Source organism: Bison bison, unplaced genomic scaffold (assembly GCF_000754665.1).
Source record: "Bison bison bison isolate TAMUID 2011002044 unplaced genomic scaffold, Bison_UMD1.0 scf7180017864260, whole genome shotgun sequence".
NCBI lineage: Eukaryota > Metazoa > Chordata > Mammalia > Artiodactyla > Bovidae > Bison > Bison bison.
In genome coordinates, this window is record NW_011494832.1 from 2915402 (window position 1) to 2935655 (window position 20254).

The window sequence follows — 20254 nt, forward strand, 5'->3', positions numbered from 1 at the left end:
CGAGCCTCCGGGCGTCGGATCCCGGCATGAGAAACGGCAGAGCTGTGCCGTGCCCTCGCCCAGGAGGCCTGGGCGCTGCGAGCCAGGTGGAGGCGTCGGAGTTCACTAATTAGACAGGTTTTGTCTCCCACGTTTCAGTCAGACCCGTCTCAGAGTTCTCAGAATTCCTCTCAGAGGAGAGTAAAGTTAGAACTGCAGGCTGGTTTTCCTGTCAGCGCCCGTACCTCGGGTGCAGAAGGGAACTTAGCGGAGGGTTGTCTGGTGAAAGGCGTTCCAGGCACTGCGGGGCAGGGGCTTCACTTTTCCAAGTTGGAAGAAGCGGGAAGCAGTGGGGTCGGGGCAGCGGCGGTGAGCAGCCTCCTCAGAGAACTGGGCAGTTTCACGCGGGATCTGCGGCGAGACCGCGGGGCACGCCCTCGTCGCGCGCGCCCTCAGAGCCAGGCTGGGACGAGGGGAAACCCTAAGCTGCCCTGAGGAGACCACCTCCTGCTACACTGAAGGAGAAGAAGGTTCGGAGGGCGACCAGAGCGACAGAACCGGGGCTGAAACTCAGCTCGCTGGTCCGCCACCAGGCTTCTTTACCTTCAGCAAGTTTGCAGCCGTGAGGTGAGGTGACGTCCGGGGCGCCAGGATGCAGGAGGGCCGCTGATTTTTACTCAAAGGCTAGTTTTGTGTGAGATGTTAGGAGTGTTTTTAAAATTCCTGTAACTGGTAAATGAGTTCCATTTGCTTTACTTTCAAATGATACTTTAAAAAAAAAAAAAAAGAAAGAAAGTTGCACACCCACTCGTCTCTTTACAGCAAAGCATGAAAAGCATTGAGCGGGTAGGATTCTAGCTGTCTGAGAAGACAGTGTGGGAGGCAAGCGGAACAGTTAAAAACGCTTAGTCGACCCAAACAGAAAGACCGGGTTTGAATTCAGGCTCTGCTACTTAGCAAGAGTGTAATCTTCAGTAAATTGTTGACCTTTCCGTGCCTTAGTTTCCTTATTTGTTAAATAGGATTGAAAGTATTAATGTGACAGAACTGTGATAAAGATGAAACCAGGCAATGTATGCAAAGTGCTTGCCTGACATAGATGAGTAGGCACTCAAAATGATAATTTCCTCCTTTTTGCTTCTCTAGTGTAACTCATTGTTTGGGGATATGGGGGATCAAAAGCAGTCAGAACCCAATAAATCTTTAAAGAGATGATTTAACCGTGTCTTTTTTTTTTTTTTTTTTCACTTGAGAAAAGGAGTCCTGGATAAGTTGGGTTTGATTGATGATTATTTAGTGAGCCAGGGACAGTGCCAGGACAGTGCTCATAATGTCCAGGTGTGAGCAAGGCATTTTGTACCAGTTTCATCCAACAAAGTTGGGTTTTAGCGTTATTAGACCCAATACTAAATGGAAATTGATAATGAAAACAGAATACAGGATGAATTTTTAAACACAAACATTGTAAATGTTAGTATTACCCATGCATATTAGCTAGTAAATGGTCCATTTACTAACAAACATGTATGGCTAATACTAACACTTATGAAGTTCTTTTGTCATTTATTTTTAACATTTATCACGAGTTGTTCTACAGGCTTTACATATATTAATTTATTTCTCCTGGCATCTTAATAAAGTCTGTACTATTATTATCCCCTTTAATAGATAGGGAAACTGAGGCATACAGAGATTAATTTTTGCAAGGCTGCAGATTTAGTCAGTGGTGAAACTAATATTCCGACTCAAGTGTTTTGACTCAAGACATGGTCTCAGTCACTGTGTTGTACACTCTTCCTGTGAAGTTACTATATATCATACCAGTAGTCAGTATATAATGTCCTAGAGGTTGGATCTGCATTTTATTGTAGAGGCATTTCGGGAAAAAGAAAACAAATGGAGTAGGAATTTGATATAAAAGCATTTTACTATTGAGGACCCAAGAGAGTCACTGAGGTGTGTGCCAGCTAATTTAGTGTTTCACAGCTCCTAATTCATCTTCTTTGCCCTGAATTGTGATATTAGAGCTGTAACCTGTAAACATTTGTTTTCAGTTGGTTCAGTGTTAGCACTTGTCAATAGAAGATGCTGGAGGAACACTGTTTATAAAAGGGTCTCTTTTCTTGTTTCCAGTGCTTTTCTTCTTGCTCCTGTGGTGTGGTGGTCAGTGAGTGGCTTTCTGGCTAGCAGTGTCCTAAAAACCAGTATTGCACGCCCCCCAGTAATTTGGGCCCAATCCCTAGTGTGTGGCTTCCTAGCAAGCCTCACCAGCAACCCAGTTGATGGCTTCCTAGGATGTTTCACTGGTCCCCTAGCTGGTTTTCTCACCAGCCCAGTTTGTGGCACCTCAACCAATTGCTTGAATATCAAATGGGCCACAGCCACATTATCTCTGATGAGGACTATCTCTCAAGCTTTGTAGGATAGAGAGAAAAGATGGGGATGCTTCTTCTAAGCTATTCATCCATGAGTACTCTCCCACAACTCTGGAGGTAGTGGCTGCTCCCTTAATCCACTATTCCTTTATTCTTTAACGATAGCTTCTTCTCTCTTAAAAGCAGAATTAGTAGTTAATAATTCTTCATATTAAATTTTCCATATTCTAATTTTGGTGTGATTTCTGTCTCCTGACTGGACCTTGACTGATACAAGGTGTAAAATCATGTAGACCTCTAAGGAATACACTTTCTTGAAAATTAGAAGTTGGGGTCTTGCCATTAGCTGTGCAACCTTAACTAGGTCACTTACCCTGTCAGAGCATGTTCCCTCATTTGTAAAAAGGGGGTGAAAATATGTGACAGGGTTGTATGACCATCATGTAAAATTGGATGCTGTCTGCTGCTAAGTCACTTCAGTTGTGTCCGACTTTGTGCAACCCCATAGATGGCAGCCCACCAGGCTCCGCAGTCCCTGGGATTCTCCAGGCAAGAACACTGGAGTGGGTTGCCATTGCCTTCTCCAATGCATGAAAGTGAAAGTGAAGTCGCTCAGTCATATCCACTCTTCCCGACCCCATGGACTGCAGCCTACCAGGCTCCTCCATCCATGGGATTTTCCAGGCAAGGGTACTGGAGTGGGTTGCAGTGGCCTTCTCCTCTTTAAATGCACTTAAATGTGAATGTTCTTTAAAACTGTAACATACTATCACAATTAAAGGTTTTAGTTCTCAGTATAGAAACAGAATAGCAAAGAAGGAGATATTTTAAGAAAAAAAATTTAATTAACATGCATTCTGGGAGATTGGTACATTGTTTCCTGGTTGTAGAAGGGACAGCATTTCATGTAAGATTTATCATCAAATACATATATTGTTTGTTGATTGGTTTGCTTTGCCTAGCTTTTCAGAGATGAAAGCAACCAGCTGAGTCTTTAAGTTGCTCAGGTTTTCAGGTCTCTTAAAAATATGAATGAAATTATGACCATTTTGAAATGTAGATTCAGGCTAATTTGGTTACTTTCTGTTCTGATATCCTTCAGATTTGGTTTATTTCTCCTTTGTCTCCTTTACCCTTTCTGGGATGAATGCCTCTGTCAAGAAATAATTATTTGTTGCTGAGCCCTCTATGTACAGAACATAGCAGTAGATGCTTCATGCTACTCCAAAAGAAAAAATAGTTTAGGAATCTTAAAAGTTAAAGAAAAAAAAGCATGAGTGTTTTCAAACCTTAAAATAGTTCTATGAGATGGATGCTTGCAGCAGACCTAGTCCTGATTCTTTAAAATCCCTTTGATTGGATCTGCCTTACCCCAACTTCTATGTTCTTTTACTTCTCAGAGTCAGCCCCTGAGACTTCCTTTGGAAGACTTCCCTAAAGCTACTAGACTCATTTTGCCTTCAGGCACAGAGAGCCAGAGAGAACCACTTGGGAGTTCACTTCCCTCCTAGGACACCGCTTGCCAAGGTCTTCCCTACACAGTAAAAAAGTCTCTAGTAATAAGAAAATCTGAAGTGTAATTTACACCCCATGGCTTCCCTGCAGGATCATGCTGATGCTAGGATTTTGCCTGAAATCACTTGCCTATCTTGCTTACTCTCTGATTTATGTGTTTTTCCTGAAAGTGTTTTCTTAATGAAACACTTGCCTACAATCCTTGTCTCAGAGCGTGTTTCCGGGGATCCTGGCCTAAGATTGCAATTCCTTTTTTAAGATGGGGAAACTGAGTCTCTAGTATTTTAAATTGCCAAAAGTCTCACTACCAATAAGGGGTGAATTTGTGAATGATCCATGTCTGTGTAACTCTAAAACTCCTACTTCCAATGCTTTATTACATTTAAAGTCCGAAATACTGAGTATTTTTAAATTTGACTGTCTGGACAGAGGTGGACACAAAGTTCAACAATTGATTGATCAACAGATATAAAAATTATATTTATGTATTAAGAGATCTTTAAGTGTATGAGAAGAAAAGATAAAGAACCATTGACAGTAAGACAGTATGGTATATCTCACTTAGGAAAACCTTTATAAAGGGTGAGACCTTTATACAGCTCTGCCTGACCAGAGCTCTGACGAAGATATGACTACATTTTAGAAGAAACTGTAAATGTTCAATGTCATTTTCAGTCAGGGGTTTTCTTCATGCCAAGGCTGAGTTGGGTATTTGTATTTTTCCTGTTGGTTCTGTAACAAATTTCCACAGAATTGGTGGATTCAAAACAATACAGATTTATTATCTATAGATGTGGAGGTCAGAAGTCCAAAATGGTTCTCATAGGGTTAAAATTAAGATATTGGAGGGGCTGTTTCTTCTGGATCTCTAGAGAATCCTATTCCTTGCATTTTCCCACTCCTGCAGGGTGTCTGACCTCCTTGGTATGTGGCCCCCTTCCTCTAACTTCAGTGCCAACAACAATCTGTTAAGTCCTACTTATATCCTATCACTATGACATTGACTCTTCTGCTTACTGACTCTTCTTCTATTGGATTGTCCAAAAAGTTCATTCGAGTTTTTCCATAACATCTAGAAAAAGCTAAGGGAAATTTTTGGCCAACCAAATACGTTTCAGCACTCTTTTGATTATACCAGGCACCCAGGTAACCCAAGATAATCTCCCTAGTTTGAAGTCAGCTGATTATAAGCCTTAGTTCACCTGTAAACCTCCTCTCCCTTTGCCATATAATGTAACATATTCACAGGTTTTAGGGAGCAGAATCTAGATATCTTTTAGGGGGCCATCAATCTGTCTACTGCAGTAGTATACTACATATTCATATCCTCACTGTTTCTAACTTAGTTCAGGGATCAACATAACTACCCTGTATTATGGTGATTAGTTTCCTCTCCCTGCCTTTACCTTGAAAACCTCTGATTGCATTAGCTGAGAGAACTTTCTGAAACTTCCTTTTTCCTCTGCTTAAAATTCACTAATGCTGCCCATTAAATACACAGTCAAGATAAACTCCTTATTTCAGCTTGTTCCTCCTCTGTTGCTTCCTAACTCTGCAATCGTGTCTTGCCATATCCTTCTGGAATTGGAACCCGGGACACCCCGCTAATTTGGATCCTCCAAAACAAACACCAACAAAAGAAAGCCCTATATAGCACTGTTCTAGGTCCCTTGGAATATCATTAAAAACAGACATTTTAAAATAGAATTTCAGTAATATTTTCATCAGGGCAGTGAGGTACATTGCCTTGTGTCTGTCCTCCACAGTACTGGGGGCCAGAGGCAGCTGACCTGGGTGTCCTACTAAAGGGTCGGGTCTAGGTCTCCCCTTCCCCTTACAACCCTTTGTTTCATCCATCGTGAACTTCTGTTTCCTTGACTCCTATGCTGTTTCCTGATACTTTGCCTGAGATATAACCCTCTCTCTCTATTTATGGGGCTTGTACTTGCTCACCCTCTAAGACATACCTCTAAGGCCCTTTTCTCTGAGAAGCCTTTTCTGACTTCTTTTTTTTCCTACTAACACAACTCAAACTCTTCTTTATGCCTCATGTTTCCTTTGTGGAAACATAACTTCTAACTCACTTATGTTCAAGTCTGTCATCCACAGCAAGAATAGGTGGACTTTTATTTTTAGTTCGTCTTTCCACTCATCATTTTGCACATTCTCTGGCACAATGTAAATAAACATTCAGTAGAACTCCAGCTAATGATGAATACATCCGAAGTGATAGTGTATAAAATTCATTATCTAACCACTGCCGTAATGTGAATTTTAATGTTTAGTGTTAAAAAATTACCTCTTTACGTTCATATTAACATCTTAAGAAAATGGAATGTGAAAGAGCATATACTGATGAAGAAATGACAGAATATACTTAGCCCTGAGGCTGAGGTTAAGAAAAGAAGCCAGATTCTTCAAGAGCTTGGAACAGGGTCTGAAAAGTAGTACTGGTGGTGGTGGTGGTGGTGGAGGATAAGTTTGACCTCTTGACCTGCTACATAGTTTGTCCATAGCCATTCCTATTATTAAACCTTTTTCACTCCCTGTTACAATATTCATACAAAAATAGAAGTCCGTATTTATAAGGAAGATTTATTTGGCATAGTGCAGAGCTTCTTAGAATGTTCTATCTGAATAACACAATAATGATATGCTCACCTATCCACAACCAAAAGTAATCTTATTTGAAGTCTCCAGTTTTCATTTAAAAGTCCTATGGATCTTACTTAGGTTATACTCTGTGGTAGGATCATATTTATACCTATGTGAAATATGACTTTTCCCTCAAACTTTGCCTAAATGATGTTTCAGGAGGATTTTCTGTGTTTTCTGGGCCCAGTCCAGTGACTCCATACATATGCACAACTTATGTTCAGTGACTGGATTATAGGCCAACTCCCACAGAGTTTGGTCTATAGAGATAGATGTGAGGGGGGATAATTTGAAACCTTGAATCTTTGGCTTAATTTAGCAGAGTGCAAAACATGAGAAGAGGAAAACACTGAACTCAGATTTGTAATATTTTTTACTAAGCAGAGAGGAGAGGAATGATCTTTGAAGAAGACTGTGTTCTAAGGTGAGGATCTAATGTTGAGAAATCAGACTTCAGGAAGTTAGTGAGGGGAAGGTTTAGAGCCCTAGACTTCTCCAAATATGTATGGAACTGCTTATTTTTTATTTGCTATCTTGTCAAATCACATTATAGTGCTAATTCTCTCTACCTGAAAACCTCAAATGTTTTGACGATTGTAACATTTAGATTCCCATCAATTTTTCATAGAAGGGCAGAATTGTTTCATTTTAGTCTAGAATTAATGCCATTGGTTATGCTTATATGTTATAAGCTTATGCTTATATGTTTCATAGAACCTTCTTACTATTTTTAGTTTTGGTCTTAGTACTGGGAATATATGGTCCAGCATATATTAGTACTGGGAGCAAATATATGGTCCAATATCTCCAGATCTCAGGAAATTAGTTTCAGTCAGGACTATCAACCAGACACCTGGCCCTGTGTGAAAGATCTGGGGACAGGCAAAATTTGACTACTTAAATATATGAGTATTAGATCATTTTAGCTGCTAGAAAGTTCTGAATGAAATTACTTTGGTCTTTGTAAAGCACCTCTTTATGTGAAATTCATGGACCATGCAGGTTACACAAAGTGAGGAAAGAGAACTGCAAGATTGTTTAAATCATTGCTCCATCTTAACTACAAAGTTCAGAATGCATGGAGTGAAATTTGACCAGCTCAAGAAAAGAAGGCATGGAAATAATTTGTTCTGTGACTTTAAAGTCATTGCAGTATTTTATGTAAATAATAAGGTAAGAACTTTTGATGCTTTTGTTACCTTATTTAACATATGCACAATATATGACAGAATAATACTGGATTTAGAAATGTATTCCTTCCTATGCAAGCATACTTCTTGAATGTCAATATCTGAATTTATGTTTCTTTTTTATTGTTTTGCTTTTTTACTTACATGGTGCCTGTCAATCTTTTATGATCAATTTACTTCCTACTAAGCTCAAAAAGATATTCTTATACCTTTTATACTTTCAGGCCTTCCTTACTAGATTTTTTTAAACAGTTCAAAAATTAAGGTACTTGGATTTCATGCCATCAAGTTGTTATATTTGATGCCCTCCTTTTTTAAGTGAGTAGTTCGATTGCTGCCACTTTCTACTTTGTGATTCTAAATCTTTTAACATCATCTTACCATTTTTTGATGTACTCTATCCTTATAGAAAACACTTATTTATAAAATACTATTTATCTCTTACATTTATAAGTGCTTCTGTTTTTCCCATTATTATTCTTCCTGTTTTCCAAACACACATCTTAATTTATTATTTTTCTCTATGTATCTCCTTAGTATAAGCCTTCACTTTCTAATCAATTCCCATCATAAGTTTTAAAAAATTTAAAATATGCTGCATGCATTTTTAACATGATGTCTACTGCCCATGGGCTTTCCAGGTAGCGCTAGTGGCAAAGAACCCGATGCCATTGCAGGGGATACCTGACAAGCATTCAATCCTTGGAGTTGGGAAAGATCCCCAGAGGCAGGCATGGCAGTCCACTCCAGTATTCTTGCCTGGAGAATCCCCTGGACAGAGGAGCAGGCTACAATTCATAGGGTCACAAAGAGTTGGATATGACTGAAGCGACTTAGTATGCATGCACTACTACCCATATTCTAAGCCTCTCTGTTACTATTTTTTTAATCATTTTGTTATTGCTATAGAGTGACAATAGTTTCCATTTCAATGAAGTAATAAAAGCAAAAAAGGCACAATAATATCATGGGCTTAATTTTTGTCAGTAGTGGAAAATCTTGTAGGTATAAAGAAAGTTATAGAAATAAAGTGAACATATTCTATCTTGAAATAATAAGGAACAGTCAGATGTGTTTTCTAGGCTTTGGAAAAACATACTTCAAAAATTCAAAGAGAGGTGCATCATGCTTCCTCAGACAGATTATTGAGAAGCTAAAATGCAGATGAACATTTGGAGGCAAAGCAAATGTAATTGTAATCATACTAATTTTAATAATTTTGCAAACCTCACCAGACAGTATTCTGTATGGTGTAGTTTGCTTTTAACCATACTGAGTGTCCAAAATGTCTTTCAGAATATGATGAATACTTGTGATCTTATCCCACCCTTCTCCCCCATCACATGTACATATATATTCCATATATGTACATATCATTTCATCTAATCTATAGATTCATTGATGCCCAAGCATTTACTTGGTTAGGGGATTCTTTAAAAGTCCAGCTTAAATAAACCTCTTATAAAAGTTTTTATTTATTTATATATAATCAGCTGAAAGTAATCTTATGTACTGAACTCCTATGAAATGCTACCTGATGCTTTTCATCACATTTCTTTCTCTTGTATTATAAATTTTTAGGCATATCTTAGCCTTACTTATAGTCTATAACTTGAGAACATGACATGTTCATATTCCTCACAGTCACTGGAGTGAAGGAATATACATTATAGGAAAAAAGGAGATACCCAACTACAATATGACTATGAAAACATCTATTAAGCACAGAATCAACTGACACTAGTAAAGTTAGCCTAGAATTTAAGAATGTATTTTAAAAATCAAGACAATAAGATGTTTGCCATCTGGGAAGATGTTAAAGTTTTGAGAGATTTATCTCCCATTATATCTCTCAAAGAGAATACTTTTTAAATGTGAAAAAAAAAGTAAGTTTCATTAAGAGAAAATTTTAGTTTAAGATGAATCAAAAGTAATTGGAAATCATTTATTTGCTTTAGAGTATTTTAATCTTCCAACTTCTTTCAGTTAGGTCCTAGGGCAATAAAAAAATCAGGAGATATAGCAGGCTGTTTTCTGCAATCTCTGAAGAAAAGTGGACATTCTGGGAATTAGTGAAAGATGGGTGAAAAGCAAAGCTATCATGATTTTTCAAAAAAGAAAAGATCAACTCCACAAACTATAGACCGCATACATTAGGAGGTCAAGAGAAAAATGTCAAACATGAAGCTAGCACAGATTGATGAAGAGCAAGGAAAATCAAATAAGGTGCATTTTTCTTTATAAAGCATGACTTTTCACTCTAGATTCATATTAGCTTAATCAGTAAGCACTAATGCCATTGCTACTTTTCATAGATCAGCAATGAATACTCAAAGACCAGGCTTCCATCATTCTGTTTAATATCTTCAAGTAATGCTTCAGTCTGCAAATGCTGTTTTAACACATTCTCCATATCTGACTTAATCAGGACTATACATAATTGGCCTTCTCATGAGCGCTCTTACTATTTTATATACTCTTCTGACCAACTCCTCCCATTGTTGCTTCATATTAATTTTTTAGGATCACTCCTAATCCTTTTTCCTGATCCTTTTTCAAAATATCTTTTAAATAATTTCTTGAATAATTCACTGACCCTAAGGTGTTCAAAACTTGAGGACCCACTACTACAATTGTATACTGTAAATCTACAATGCAAATTTAATATGTTTAATATATTTAAATTACAGTACACAATATAAATAAAAATGACCTCTGAATAAAATATAGGATAGCATTCAAAATTTTACATTGAAGTGTGATAAATTTTAGCCCATGTTATTTAAGGACAACTACTAATATTTTATATCCAGTTAATATTGGTTGTAATATTGGTCAGTTATGAATTATATATGGTCTGGCTCAGATGGTGAAGCATCTGCCTACAATGCGGGAGACCTGGGTTCAATCCCTGGGTTGGGAAGATCTCCTAGAGAAGGAAATGGCAATCCACTCCAGTACTCTTGCCTGGAAAATCCCACGGACGGTGGAACCTGGTAGGCTACAGTCCATGGGGTCGCAAAGAGTCGGACATGACTGAGCGACTTCACTTCACTTCTAGATTTAAATGGTTTTCATTCTGTCTGCCCTCTGATAGATAAGGATAAGAGGCTTATGGAAGCTTCCTGATAGGAGGGACTGGCTGTGGGGAAAACTGGGTCTTGCTCTGTGGGCAAGGCCATGCTCAGTAAATCTTTAATCCAGTTTTCTGCTGAAGGGTGGGGCCTAAGGCCAAACTGTGGTAGGGTAATGGCAGTAATGGCAACCTCCTTCACAAAGACTTAAACTAGCATGCTGCCGCCGCCCCCAAGATTGTTGTAATCAGTGTCCCTGACCCCACGGCAGGCCACTGTCGACCCACACCTCTGCTGGAGACTCCTGGACACTCACAGGCAAATCTAACTGTCTCTTGTGGGGTCACTGGTCCTTTCTCCTGGGTCCTGGTGCACACAAGGTTTTGTTTATTCTCTTCAAGAATCTCCCAATCCTGTGGAAGTTCTGTAATCGAATCCCACTAGCCTCCAAAGTAAAATTCCCTGGGGGTTCTCAGTCCCTTTGCAGATCCACAGGTTGGGAAATCTGTTGGGGGCTTTTGCAATAGTGCGAGAATTTCTTTGGTATAATTTTTCTCCAGTTTGTGGGTCGTCTGCTCAGCGGCTCTATGGTGGAGCTAATGGCTACCTCCTCCAAGAGAACTTAGGCCACACTCTGCACCTCCCAGGTCTGCTGCAGCCAGAACCCCTGTTCCTGTGGCAGGCCAGTGCTGACCCATGCCTCGGCAGGAGACATTCAAACACTCAAAGGAGGTCTCACTCAGTCTCTTGTGGAGACTTTCCCTGGGTTCTGGTGCACACGAGGTTTTGTTTGCACCCTCCGAGCATCTCTGGTGGGTATGAGATCTGATTTTAAACAAGATTGCACCCCTCCTACCGTCTTGTTGGAGCTTCTCCTTTGCCCTTCTATGTGGGGTATCTTTCTTTGGTGGGATCCAATATTCTGCTGGTTGTTCAGCAGCTAATTGTGATTTTGGTTTTTTCGCAGAAGATGAGCACATGTCCTTCTACTCCGCCTAGTTTTGAGTCCTAATTAAATAATTTGCCACTTTAATAAAATTATGAAATTTTGAGAACATATTTTTAATGTAATGCAGTTATGCTTTCTACTTTAGGCTATATTTAAAATTTTCTATTTTCCACTATATGGAGATAAAGGAACTATTGCCTTAATTTAGTAACAATAGGTGTTTTGGAGTTTTTCTAAATCACAGTTGAAGAAGTAAGGGGTCCTATGCACTTGGTCTGTTTGATTATGGGTCTGCAGTAGTTCAAGGATTCACTCAAATATTTTACAGACCACAAGAACAAACATACTACATTTTTTTTCTGTTTAAGCCCCCAGACTACTTTAAAGGATGTCAGTTTATGTATAAACATTCCCTAAAGCTCCCAATTGAGCAGGATGCTAAATTTTAAAAATCTAAGTTTTCCCAGTACTAATGGAGATTTACTTCCTAACCATTTTCTCTGGAGACAAAAGTAGGTCTCCTCGAGGATAGGACATTTGCATATGAGGTATGATATAAAGGGCTAGAAACATTTTTTCTGCTCTCTCCAAAATTCTTCACTATGTTTTTGTCATTTTGCCTGATAATTTTGCATTACCGATTTATCATTTTGAGATAATAAAATGTATCTATCTCTGAAAAGGTTTCTTCTGCTTTAGTCATACTCAATTGGCTACTAGTGAACAAAATATACTCACTACAGAATAAAGGGAAGATTGCTAACTCACAAATCCCTCGTCTGTACTACACCAAACGTTGCTTAGCAATTTCTACAATTTTTTCAGTCTAATTTACAAGAATAAAGAGAAATGAAGGGGATATGAGTATGTTACATAAAGTTATAAACTTTATATTTACTCTGTGTTTCTATTCTCTATTGATTTAAAAACAATGGAGAAAGAAGACTAATAAGTGGGTATGGTAGGATGACATGAATTCATTTCAGTTTGTGGTATTGACAGGTGACTTTTAAGCCAAGAGTTGAATGAACATACAGTTGTGTAAAAATCTGGGGGAAGGATTTTTCAGACAGGGTAAAAGGGTACTAGGTACTGAGTTGGCAAGGGACTGGACAGGTCAGAGACTAAGTAATTTCTACTGTCATTATTTTATACCTTCCATTATGCTACCACTTAGGTTAGTCTCTAAGGCCTTTTATGCTTTGGGTTTAATTCTTCTCTCACCTCTTCTCACCATGTTCCAGGCTAGTCTATTCCTCTGTGACTTTAATAGCTGTTTCTTTTAATAGCTTCTCATTCATTTGTTATTACCTAATAAACTGGTAACTCATCTCTTAAAAGTTACTGCAAGCATTCCCTCTTTGAGGCAGTCTCTAACTCTCCTGCCCACTGTGCAAAGAATTGCTCAGTTTTCGTGCTACCATTAACTTATGCACTTGAGTCACTGCTTTGCAATTAACTAATGTGTGTGTCTCGTTTTATCACTAGTTAGTGTCTTTATGATAGAGACATTTTTCATTCCTTGGGACCTATGATCCATCATAGTAGTAGTACTACATAGTACATAGTACTAGTAGTATATAGTAGATTATACAAACCATTGTTCAGTGAGTGAATGAATGGAATGTCTTTTTGTTGTGATTTAACTAATGTAACATTTACCTTCAGAACAGTTTCTTCAGAACATATTTATTTTAGTTAATAACCATAACTAGTCTACACTATAGCTATATTCTATAACTACTAGAACTTATATCATTATGTCATTTCAAAACAGTAAAATGTTAAATGTTATCCTTCATATTTAAAGCAAACTATGCTCATGGAAATATTATGAAAAGATTGAGTACTTTTTGAAACATTTTTACTTTTTCCATTTAGCATACTTTAGTAGATTTTCAGCCTTTTAAATATGTTAGCATTAAGAACCAGGTACTCCTTGATGAAAATCATGATTTAATAGTATATTTTATGTAGTCTGTTCCTCTTTTGAAGTTAGGGTGATAGAGTTATGTTTGAGACACTCATTACATTTTTTTTTTTTAACAAGAACTCACTGTTCTTAATTTGTAAAGTGAGGACTTTTTCAATTCCTAAGAGGCTGGTAGAAGTGGAATAGCTGGATGAGGAGCTGCTATGGGGAAATTATAACAGATGTAATAAGAGAGGAAGGAGAATACAGACCTTTGTCAGGGAACAACTACTTTAAGAGATGACATACTTTAGGGGCATTCTACTTTAAGAGATGACAGAAAAATGGCATTAAAATAACCATGCAGAATTGGAAGTACATATTTGGAACTTTTTTTCCCCAAAAAGTTTCCAATATATTGGTACTTGCCCACTATCTTAAGGAAATAGTGTCTAAGTAGTTGGCATTTGTTCTATGCTTTATCCATAGTCATGGAGAGATTTTTCACCTGCAGGTTCTTCTTGAAGTTGTGGTACAGTCTCCTGATACACATTTACTGAATGAACTAAGCTAATGAATAGAAGTCTAAGCCTTTAATATCAGTGCCTTTATTTAATTGTTTTTAAAGTTTGTGTCAATATAAACTCTTAGATTCTTATTTAATCTAATGGATTAGAAGACTAATAGCTCAAATACTTTCAGATATGACCTGTTGGAGTTCCTTTAAGATGGAGCCCTTATCCTTTTGATGTGTCCCCCAGATAATTTGAATGTTTCCCTGTTTGCTAATATAACAAAGTGTTCCAAATTTATCTTGTCTTCTTCCCCAGCTCAGAAATCTTCCTTTCCCCACAATTAACTCTGGTATGTTTTTAGTGGAAAATGATATTTAGAAACCAAGATATGAGATTTGTCTTATTTATTGCTACTGGTAGAGCATTTTTTCTAAGCTCTTTCAGTAGAGAGACCTAGGAATTGTATATAGAAATATTTCAAATATATATATATGTGAAATATGTTAAATATAGAAGAAAAGATAACTCAAATTGCCATTTTACTATGAACAAAATAGTAACATTTTTGAAGGGAAAATATTTGTAATCTATGTAGGATGGGCTTCATTGTTGTTCAGTAGCTCAATCGTGTCCAACTCCTTGTGGCCCCATGGACTGCAGCATACCAGGCTTCCCTTTCCTTCACCATCTCCCGGAGTTCGCTCAAACTCATGTCCATTGAGTCAGTGATGCCATCCAACCATCTCGTACTCTATTGTCTCCTTCTCCTCCTGCTTTCAATCTTTCCCAGCATCGGGGTCTTTTCTATTGAGCCAAAGTATTGGAGCTTCAGGTGGCCAAAGTATTGGAGCTGCAGCCTCAGCATCAGTCCCTCCAATGAATATTCAGGATTGATTTCCTTTAGGATTGACTGGTTTGTTCTTTGCAATCCAAGGGAATGGGCTTAGAAAGTAGTAATATTGATCTTGAACAAAGTACACCCAAATAGATTTCATTAATAGTGAAACACCACACATCTTAGAATCTTATTTGTTGGTGGGAAACATTATCTAGAACTGTGATCTAGATTTTATATGGTATACTCTTGCAGTGTTGTTCTGAATCTGTGTTGGAATAGAAAAATAGTATCAGTAATATTATAATATCAATAATAAAACAATACCAAAGCTTGTCCTAATACTTCCCAACATGTTTTAACAACATGGAGAAAAGATATTGAGCATTTGTTACATTCAGAATCTTGTAATGAATGTATATTTATGAGGGGTATAAACAAACAAGGAAGTAATGGCACTATCTATATGGAAACAATAGTAGTGTCCTCTCTTTGGATAACCACAGTAGCTATAGATGCAGTAGTAACCATCCCACTTAGCAATAGCTTGATGATTATTTGGCTACCAATAGGAATAACTCGTTAAAGAAGATGATGAAAAGTTATAAGCATCTAAATAATCACAATTTACATTATAAAATCATGGACTGTGTATCCAGATTCTTACAGAGTTTTCTCCCAGCCTGTCATGGAAGACTTTTCTTTAATAGCCTGTTTCTCCTATTACAGTGAAAACCAGACTTCTCTACTTAATTACTGATTCCAAAGATTAAATTGTTAAAGGTAACAGCTTACCATTACTTATTTATTTGCTTTTCTAGAAAAATTAAGTATAATCTGATAGTTTAAAGTTTGTTTTGTATAGTATAATGAGACAAAGATTCTCATTTTAATAAACACTTGCTAACTATTGCATTATAGTAATTTACTAATGACCTGAAAACCTGTAAAAATATGTGTACATGTATATGTGTATGTTCATATAATGCACATGTTATTTTTGACTTTGGAAATCATAAAAGATAAAATAAATACCTGAAGAAACTACAGCTGTAATTTTTTTTAAAAACCGAAAATGTTGGAAGACAGAATTAACTATTGTTAAGAAGTTACTGCATGGTATATACCATATGTTTACCAAACAATATAATTGCTAGAACTATTATTATACCTATTTTATAGAGGAAGAAACTTAGACTACCTGCTTTATTAACCTTGATCAGCTTCTTGTAACTTGTAATTAAATGCATTATAGAAATAAGACTCAAACCCACATATGTTTACTCTCAACCCCATGCATCACATAAACCTTCACATGAAGTACATCACACAAATCACACTACACCTGGCCAATGACAGTTTTATTAAACTGATTCTTTTTTTGTCTGTAAAAGAAGGATATTTTCCTATCTTAGCCATCCTCATTGTTTTTAATAATCACTAAGTGAGTTCACCACACATAATCTTTTTTTTAATATTCTGTATTCCTGATTGCAAAAATAACTGTGACTCAGTTATGCTTTGAACTTAATTTCAGTGCTGTTAATTAAAACATATATGTATACATCTGAAAAATATCAATCATGACAATATCACACAGAGCTTGTTTTTGAAAAATAACTTAAAATATAATTGAAAATTAACAAAGGACATAGAGAAGGTTTGAACCAAACATATGTGGCTAAAAGCTGGCCCATAGTCATCGTAAATGGATTTTATCCAAAAAAGGATGCCAAAAGACCCTAGGATCCCAACAGAGAGAGTCTGTGAAAAGATGGCCTGCTGATAACGTAAATCACAGTGAAATGCAGTTGAGAGATGCCTACTTGAACGCAGAGAGGAATACATGGTCTGAAGAACCCTCCCTACAAGGAAATGAAACACCCTGCAAGGGAGAAAGACCAAGAGTCAGCCGTGACACCTGCCAAACCAGAGAGCAAACCAGAGAGCAATCCATGATGGCAGCTCACCAAAGTACAAGCATACTGTGCACTCACATCTCCTCTCTCTACCATCCAAAAATCCAGTTTGGTCAGAAACAGTGCTAATTAGCATTTGAGAAGGGGAAGAAGACAAGTTGGGAAAATAAAGGAGTATCTATCCAAGTCATACTGTATACTGTATACTACAGGGCTGTCTTCTGTTGCATGGCTGATTAGGTGAGTGCAGAAGCTTTAATTTTGAATGAAGTTTGGAATCTTTATTATTACTCTAGCTGTACTTACCAGTCTCTAAGCTGAAAATGATTAAAGTATCAGGTGGATTTTTTTTTTTTTTAGTTAAGAGAGCTGTGGGGAAACCAACCAAAATTTTATCCAGGGGAGGAGAAGAATTACGTTATAGAGCATACTTCCAGGAACATTTTGAGAGAAAACAAAATTACTTAATTATCTCATATTTTAAAAATTCTTGTTTGGTTATTCTCTCAATTGTATTTTTATATATTCTTTCTTCCTATATGCTTTATAGCTTTAACTATAAGCAAATAAGTATAAAGTCTTCATGTGTAAGATTATACATGTTTTCCTTTATAATTGGAGAAATGGTATTTTATCTGAACCTCACATGTCATGTGATATATCTGACACTCTATATCATACCTGGATGTGACTGTTTATAAAACACAAATCATCCCAAATTAAAGGATCAAGATTATATTTGAAAAGATATATTCAATAAAATGTGTAAGATGAGACAGAATTAATTCTAATTGAATTCACAGAAGACTTGAAATGAGATGTAAATCCGTAATATGTATTACATTAGATATGAATTAGTATTAGATTTGCATTTAGAAAAATGTACTATGTTCAGTTCTGAGTATTACTTAGACAGAATATTAGGACAAATATCCTATCTTGACTGTCTTCTCCTCCAGCCACCACCTAAATGCCACTGAAAAGTCTGTCCATCTTGATTATCAACATTAAAGATACTAAAGAAGAATGCAGCAAGTATAAGATTTACATTTAGTGGGAGAGAAGATATAATTAAGAAACATTTTTATAAGTGTAGAAAAATGTTCCTTAAGAGGTAACAATTTTAACACTTTAAAAGTCATAATTATCAAATATTGAATTTTAGATATTAAGGCCAAAAAAAAACCCCACACAATACAAACAGTTTAAATGTTCAGCATTTAGCTTAAAGAATCCATTTAGGACTTCATATTCTGCTACCAGTATGTAGGCATTAAAATTGTTATATGAAACATATTGGTAATTAACTCAGAAAAATCCTTAGAATTTGGATTTGGATTTAGATGTTATTATTTAGATTTTAGATATTGTCCATAGGAGTTTGATACTGTTTATAACATGGACCCTGAAGCCACCATTTAAGTAAAGTATATAAAAAAAAGAATATTCCAGTATGCAAAAACTATTATAGCCTATAATGACCTTATTCTCATTAGTATAATGTAGACAGTAAAGTATAAAAAACATTACTTTATATTATTTCATTAAAACCATCAAATATAGCAAAAGTGAATAGTTATTGAAATTTAGTATTACTCTAAAAATTTATGCTGCTTAAAAATACTGTTGTGATTATACAACATTCTGAATTCAATGACTTTTAGACAATGTTAGTTTCCCACTTAAGGGCTATCCTCACTTTCTTCTTACTTTTGTTCAGGTTGGCAATGTTCCCAGATGAAATGTTCACCTTTTAAGAATCTATTGCATCCAACTGTGGCAATGTACCAAAAGTGTAGGTGATGAGGTATAAATATCTTTCTACTAGAGATTTCTGGGAATATTTTTGTTTTTCTAATACAGACATTCTTTTTGTCCCTTTCTTTCCAGTCTACAGCACAGCTAAAGAGGGAGCAGCCACCTTACCTCCATGTTTGGACAAGCATGAAGATAAGAACTTCCCTGTGTGCATGATGGAAAAAAATGATAGAAGGGGCCAAATTCCCATCACTAATACTTGTTGATATGTGAGGAAAAATAAAATGCTATTACAAAGTTAAGCTACAGAAATGGGCTTCTTTTCTCATGCAACAGAATACATCACAATTCAGATAATGTTCATTAAAATGAGTAATAATGTCCATTTTAAAGGATTAATCTGAGGGACCCAAAGATACATTACACAATTAAATCTCAGGAAAAAATAGATTTTTTAAAATTCAATGTGATTTTGAAATTGATCTTTCACAATCTTTTAGTTATCAAACTATTAAATACATTTGACCATTCAAATAATTTTGTGAATAATGACAATGAATCCTGTTACTTTCTCAGTGTGCGTATGATTGTGTGGGTGTGTGGGTGGGGCAGACAGATCATCACCTGTACTTCTACCAAGAGGCTATAAATTGTAAATTCCTTGGATTTTATTAATTTGCAAGAGCAATCCACAGCACTCAGTAAACTAGTTAAATTACTAGGTTACCATGAAAAAGATGCTTAAGGCAAGAGATGGGGAAAGGGTACAGAGCTTCCATCCCCTCTCTGAGCATACCATTCTACCTGCACCTCCACACATTCACCAACCTGGAGTTCCCAGAGAAACAATATGAATTTAATGGTACTGGGGTGGGGTTATATTGGGAAAGTTGGTGGGCAGAGAGGAAGGAGGAAGGAACCTGGGTGGAATTTTCTAGAAGTATATTTTATAAATGATCTCATCACACACACACACAAAATTGGAATTAAAAACATAGTAAGTATATGAGAGGATTTTTTCTTGTTGTTCAGTTGAAAAGCTGTGCCTGATTCTTTGTGACCCCATGGACTTCAACATGCCAGGATTCCTTGTCCTTTACTATCTCCTTTACTATGTCAAATTCATTCCGCTGAGTTGAGGATGCCATCTAACCATCTTCATCCTATGTCACCCCCTTCTCCTTTTGCCTTCAATCTTTCCTAGCATCAGTGTCTTTTCCAATAAGTCTGCTGTTCAGTGGCCAAATTATTAGAGCTTCAGCTTCAGCATCCGTCCTCCCAATGAATATTCAGGGTTGATTTCCTTTAGGATTGACTCGTTTGATCTCCTTACAGTGTAAGGGACTCTCAAGAGTCTTCTCTAGCACCATGATTCGAAAGCATCAATTCTTCAACACTCAGACTTCTTTATGGTCCAACTCTCACATCTGTACATGACCACTGAAAAATCCATAGCTTTGACTATATGGACTTTTGTTGCAAAGTGATGCTTCTGCTTTTGAATAATCTGTCTAGGTTTGTCATAGCTTTCCTTCCAAGGAGCAGGCATCTTTACATGGCTGCAGTCACTGTCCACAG

General features: G+C 36.8%; 1 long non-coding RNA gene across 1 annotated transcript; it reads left to right on the top strand.

Annotated features, from left to right (window-relative positions):
• LOC104994501 lies at positions 1–18978 on the top strand. Its single transcript, XR_825947.1, has 2 exons — positions 1–606; positions 18809–18978. It is a non-coding gene; the product is annotated as an uncharacterized LOC104994501 (long non-coding RNA).
• The last annotated feature ends 1276 nt before the right edge of the window (positions 18979–20254 follow it).